Genomic DNA, 7,256 nt, shown 5'->3' on the forward strand with positions numbered 1-7,256 from the left:
GCAAAGAAATATATGAACTAACCTTCGAAGAAGTTATGTTACGTAATAAAACTCTTCGTGATGCTGCCAAAAGTTATAACTTAAACCACACATCGCTTTATAGATATATTAAAAATAAAAAAAGCCTACGAAACCAACCAAAACAACCAAACTACCATCAGTTGGGTATCATAGCCCTACAGAATATGGCTGCAGGATTTTGGATAACTGGATCGTGACCGCTCAATACAGACATATTTGGCGATGACAAATTTTTACCCAATCAAGTCACCGATCGACCGTTGCTATCATCAGTTATGCAAGAAAATTCTGTTATCCAAGGAGAAGAAACTGAACTTTAAAGTGAAGATGATCGAACTCCAAGTCCTTCGGTCATTAATGCATTGTTAAATAATTATTCAGGTTCTGAAACGAATACAAATGTAGCTGAAGTATCATCGTATCCGCTTAATATTCACGATATCATTCCTAATAATGACTTCGATGGTCTTCACACTGATGACATCAGATAGCCCCACCGTTTCAGCTGCAAACAGATCCACACTCGGTGTATTCTCTCCAGAAACAATCCGACTTTTACCGAAAGCAGTGCCTAGGAAAGGCACACAAAATAGAAAAAAGGTAAAATTTTTTTTATACAACTTAGAATGGCATACAAGCTGACGGCCCACCTGATGGAAAGTAGTAACCGTCGCCTATAGACAAGAGCAATACCATGGACATAACAGAGTATACTGTTTCGTCCATGATACCCCCTGTGCGTTGCCATTCCTGAGGACTTAGGTGTTATTCCTCTGTACCCTGTAAATTCACGCCATATCCCACCCTTCAAACCGAAACACAGCCATGCAAACACAATTGCTTCACGGTAGAAACACGAATGGGAAAGAGGTACCCAAGCAATCGACTTTTGTACAGTCTCCCTCTGGTAAAAATCAGCCATATTAACTAATACGTCAGTGAAAAATGAAATAGCAGCAATTGAAGTCAAAAGAAATAGTAATAAATTAAAAAGACATATATTTAACCTGAAAGAAAAACCTGCGAAACTAGTGAAAAAATAGTAAAAACAGCGAAAAGAAAAGCTTAAAAAAGGAAAGAAAGGAAAAGCTAGTAAAATAGGAGATAGCAGCAATGATGATGACGAGCACTACTTCTGTATAGTTTGTGTAGAACCGTTTTCACGAAGTAAGCCAAACAATGGATCCAGTGTATAGAATGTAAGGCATGGGCGCACCTGGAATGCACTGAAGGCGAGATGTCCTGTGGGTGACATAATAATTTGTTTAACTAAGATTGTTTTATTTTTTTATTTTCTATAAATTTCAATGTTTAATTATTTGTTATTTTTTTGTTTCTAAGATCTCAATATTGTAACTATGAGACTGATAGTACAAATTAAGGATAATTGTAACATTAATATAACATTTACTTTCAAATATGTGTTTCATAATAATGGATTGCTTCCAGATAATAATTGTTTCAACTCTCCTAAACCAGTATTTCAATTTATCTCAGTAAGAGGAGAGTTGATATAAAGTCACTAGTTGTCTTTAAGTCAACTTTTTATGGGTAAAAAAGAAATAGTAGCAGTTTTTATCCTAAACATTTATTAGTTAGATAAACAAGGTTTCATTTAGTATAATACAAGATCATCTCTATCGCTTAATTAAAAAGATATGGGTCTCAATATAAAAAATGGTTCAATTCTCCTCGGTCTCCCCTACCTTAGATTATATTTATTACAAAGAAATAAATGTTATAAACCTACGAAATAGCAATTTTAAATTTTAAATATTTCCTGAAATGGTTAAATAATGTAAGTACTATACTTATTTATCTAAGAGATTGCCTAAGTAAATATAATTTTTAAATAATTCGTAACAATCAGGAAGATATGTATATCAGATAAGGCGAGTTATATTTATCTTGATTTCATATCATGCTGCTTATGGAGGAAAACATGAGTATGTTGTAAGTACTAACGTCTATGGAAAACAGAGAGAATTGAACAACATCATAAATTTTATCTACTCCAAATTAAAAAGACTGTATAAAGCTTAGATTAAAGCATATCGTTTGGATAATTAAAAGAAAAAAAAATATAGTCAAAGCGAGATAGAAAAGCAGGACAAACATTTATAAAATGATGTATGAACAAAGTAAATTTTTTATTATTTTTAAATTTTGAAATAAATGTAGTAGATGTGTTAAGTGTGTTGTTTCTGAACATAACATAATTTAGGAAAAATGCCATAAAATGGTACATTTGGGAATGATAATAAATTAAGTCCACTTTCTTTTAAACCAAACTTAGCTAGTATAGTTTTAATCTCTTCATACAAATATTGGTTAATAATAAATGTCGCAATACTTGATAAAGTTTACCAAAACTTACATAAAATTGCCCAATCATCTTTCTTGTCATAACCCAAAACTACCATATTTTCTTAACAAACTCAATTTAATCAAAAATGATACCCAAAATAAAATGTAAATAATTCACATAATGCAATAAAACAAAAACTAGATTTGATGACTAAAAATGTTCAAGATACGAGAAATAAAAAACAAAGAAGTTAATTAATAAAATGTCACCTTATTGAATGAATTTTATTAATTTAATAAAATTTACATTTAAAAAAATAATACATTACATTGCTACATTACAAATGCATGCGTTATTTAACAAGTACCGAACGAATGTATAGCAGTTTGGTACGTCCCCCCTCGCCTTCGCCACACCTCAAAAGTTACCCTGTTTAGACTCGTTCGTGAAACTACTCTATGAAAAGTAAGTAGTTTTTTTATAGTTTTTTAATCTTTATACTGTGGTAGTTATAGTTTATGTTATAGATATACGTAACCGGATGTATGTTATCGTTATCTGTTATTATGGTTAAAATTTAAAACAAAAATTGAGCTATGTACTTATCTACATATTTATATTATTTCATATATGTTTTAATTATAATAAATAAAAATGAATAAATTATTCAGATTAAAAATAAAATAATATTTTCCATTTACCAACAGCGAAAAATGGTAGATATAATTTTACACAGAAGTGATCTGGTTAAGTGGATAATGAGTGGGTTAGTAATCCCGGGCGGGTCCGCCACGCCCTATGGAACATTCGTTTTCATTTTATATGGAATAAGAAAAAACTGGCCACAATATTTAATGTCAAAAATAGAGATTATAATATTTAGTTATCACATAATATTGGGTTCTTTATTTTATATTTGAAAATTCCAGTTATAATTGAAGTAAAAGTAGATATGGACTCATTCTACTAATGAATTAATTAATTATGTCAACCTGTAAAGTTGTTAGATATTTGTTATTTAATTGTGCTTAATTAGCTGATGTGATTTGAATGAATTTTGGTCCATAGATACTTAGACTTTATCTAAAATTACATGGGCAAAGCCCTAGGACAGAATATTAACATTCGTATATGTTATTATAATTACTATAGATAATATCGTAGTCTTATATTTATCTGCTTGGCGAATTATGATGACATTTCTCATGTTTTTAGGAGACAAGGTGAGGTCAACCACGAGATAAATAAAAAAAAAATTAAAAACTTTAGATTTATAAAAACTTAGACAATACCGGACGTAAATGCAGTTCTAATCAGATAAATCAGTCTATTAGAAATACTTATATTTCAATAAATGGCACCAATTCCTGCTCTACTTATATTCATATTAGCAATTTCACAATAAATCAACGACATCGCGGGCCAAGGGTCATGACCTTATTAAATACAACTGAGATAAAATCGGTCATCACTCTTGACGTAAGCGAGTCTGCCGTCTGAGAAATGTTAAATCGGAATTGAACAATCTCCGGTTTTGTGTCGGTCTATCCGACAATCGGTCGATCAACACGAGCCACAACAACAATAACAGCTATTGACGAAATCCTATAAACAGAAAAAGAAATGATTATTTGAATGTACGGTTTCATTAAAGCGAACAAACGGCTAGCCGATTTACAGTCGTAGCGATTGATTATTAAATTGTATTATTGGGATACAAAACTAAATACATTATTAGTGATTGATAATAAAGATATTAGGGCTTTAAATTATGAAATGTGCATCCAACTCACGGGAACTCTATATTGATTAGACTAGATTTAGAGATTAGATTATTGTTTGAAAAAATATATCATGAATTAATTTAAAAAAGAACACCGAAAACTTGTAAGCATGTCAAAGTCCAAAAAAAAAACCCGAATGTAAAATAAATTTTAATTTCCGGGCCATATTAAGACATATAGTAGCACTATGCAGTAAAGATACACATATATAACTATATATTACGAATCTCAGATAAAAATAGAGCGATTATTAAAGTGACAAATAATTATAAAATTATTTGTCACTTTACGACAATGTTCATGAAACCGCGACTTAAATCGAAGGAGCGAGAGCGTATCGAACATAGCAATGGATCAAATTAAAATTACATCTAATAGCATTATAGGCGTGAATTATTAATTTGTGTTGTATTGTCCTGCTGGAGTGCGGCGGGCTCGATAAAAGACCGATTGTATCTGCCCGGACACTTCTATTAGCAGATACAACTAATGAGTTGTATGTATACATTGTACACATTTAGCGGTTAATTCACTATTGTTCCTAATTGAATTTAGCTTTTATGTCGTGGATTTATCTATACGCTTCGCATAGATATAACTGAACGAATGTTTCTGAAGTAAAAAATGTATTAGATATTAGAGAATCGTAGTTTTAAGTTATCTTTATTCTTATTAATCATAAACGAAATTAAAAACGAAGATTAAAAAATGGCAATGAATACAAAGTGCATTCAATCAAATTTTTTTATTTTATAAATAGACAGTGACAATGTTCATGTAAACAAACGTTATTCTTATAAATTTTGTAAACAAATAACACTTAGATGTGGAATAATTTAAGTTGTAAAGTTTGTATAGAATATGACTTGTGATGTTTTTGTAAATCAATGTTAACCGTAGGTCATGTTCATTTTTATATTATAGATTGATTAGTCAAGGGTGATAAATGTACCCACCTATATAGGTTATAAAAACCAATGCTCATCCGAAACACTTAATTATCCGTGACAATCGACTATCAATCATCGAAAAGCTCGCAAAACAATAATCACATTATCATTCTCCCATAATATTAAATGTAGCCCCAAAATGCATAAAGAACCTGCTTTGTGGCGTTTTTTTATGAAATAAATAACATTTGAAAAATATCGTCGCAAGGCTTCCTTTCGCTCGAAGTCGAACAATGTAAACTTATGAGCCGACGTATTATTTATTGAAAACAAAAAAGTGTATGCGAAGCGGTTTGACATATTGTTAAGGGCCCTTATAAAATTATTTGCTATCACGCCATCCCGTCTTGTTACACAGCAATCTTTAAACGAAACAAGAGTACCTACGGCCACGGCCTCGACCCGGGAACATTTCATGAAAGGTTTTAACATAACGTGTCCAACAGAAACACGGCACGGCTTAATGGATATTATAGTGGACTTTGTCTAAGGATAAGTAATTGCTGTCTTCTCATTTTAATAATATGGAACCTGCTTCAAGCGCGCTATTAATAATGCTTTGAATGAATATTTCGAATTCCCAAATGTCATCCAGCTTATTAACCGTCTTCATTTTTTGTTCAACTTTTATTTGTTTTGGACTGGGCGTTTTGGCGCGGTCATTCCGACCTTTTGTTTTTTGTTTCGCGTCATGCAATCTCGGCAGATGAAATATTGTTTAGAGTTAATTAGTTATACACTAATAAAGTCTTTTTCTATGAAACTTTTCAATTATAATGTTTTGTGTTATGTTTATTGGTTATTGTATGATGTTTTTAGTAATTGTCTTAAGATGGAGTTAAAAAGTGTAAGTATTTATATCTTAATAAACGTATAAATGATACTGGTTATAAACTTAAAGGTTGTAAACATTGCAATTTTAAAAAAAAATTAAAAGGCTTTTCTATTTATTCTGCAAGAAAATTCGTATTGAAGATGGATAAGGTTTCAAATTTTGTTTTTGTCATCAAATTTTGATTTTGTTATTTTGTCTGTTTCCAAGCAAAAAGTAATGTAATGTTATACATTACATTACTTTTTGAATTAAATAACTTAAAAGCCTAAAGGCTTTGAAGTTATTTAAAAATCTTTGATTTAAAAATCAAATCTGTGATTAGATCGCGACTCTAAAATATTTTTAACTTATTGATTCTAATCGGTGAAATGTGGATATGTGGAGTATTACGTTCATTTTAATGGCAACAGTCGACAAATGTTTTACATTTTCTTAAATACATAAAGTATCTTTATCATTTATATAGATTTCTTTGTTGATTGTGTAATACCTATTACTTACAGTCTTTTATAATTTATTAAATTGGTACAAGCACTTCATTTCATTAGGTGATCGAACTACAATGGTCACTATTATTTTTTCTAATCGTAGAATTAATTTTTCTTATGTATGCTTCAAAGTACTTAAAGTATAGACTATTAATCTATGATAGATCTACATTAAACTCCATTATGTTTATCATCCCTAGAGAGTTTTACCAGAGGGAGACTTTGTACAAAAGTCGTTTGCTTGGGTCACTCTGTCCCATTCGTGTTTCTATAGTGAAGCAGTGTCTTTGTATGGCTATGTTTCGGTTTAAAGAGTGGGATATGTCAATGAATTTACAAGATACAGAGGAATAACACCCGAGTCCTCGGAAATATATGATATAGGGGATATTATGGGCGAAACAGTATACTCTGTTATGTCCACGGTACTGCTCACGTCTATAGGCGACGGTTACCACTTTCCATCAGGTGGACCGTTAGCTTGTTTGCCATTCTAAGTTGCATAAAAAGAGTTATTCAGAAATTTCACTACACAATTCTCAATCCACTTAATTTTTTTTATAACGGTTAGTAGCGAACCCACAACTTCAGTCCATAAGTGCAAATAGAGAACCACTGCACCACAATATTCAATAATTCTATAAGAAGGATACCTACATATTATATATAATAATGTTATAATATTATATATAATATGTATAATATTATATATAAATTACTCAGCCTCAAAATGTTAGGTATAAATATTCATATCTAATGTATTGTCATTCTAATACACTGTAATATTTTGGTCATTATTTTAAAATGTATATTTAAGTATATATACCTACAATCATGTGTATGTAATGCTTGTATGCTGATAGAAACTAT

Source organism: Galleria mellonella, unplaced genomic scaffold, assembly GCF_026898425.1.
Source record: "Galleria mellonella isolate WM207_F2 unplaced genomic scaffold, CSIRO_AGI_GalMel_v1 utg12924, whole genome shotgun sequence".
NCBI lineage: Eukaryota > Metazoa > Arthropoda > Insecta > Lepidoptera > Pyralidae > Galleria > Galleria mellonella.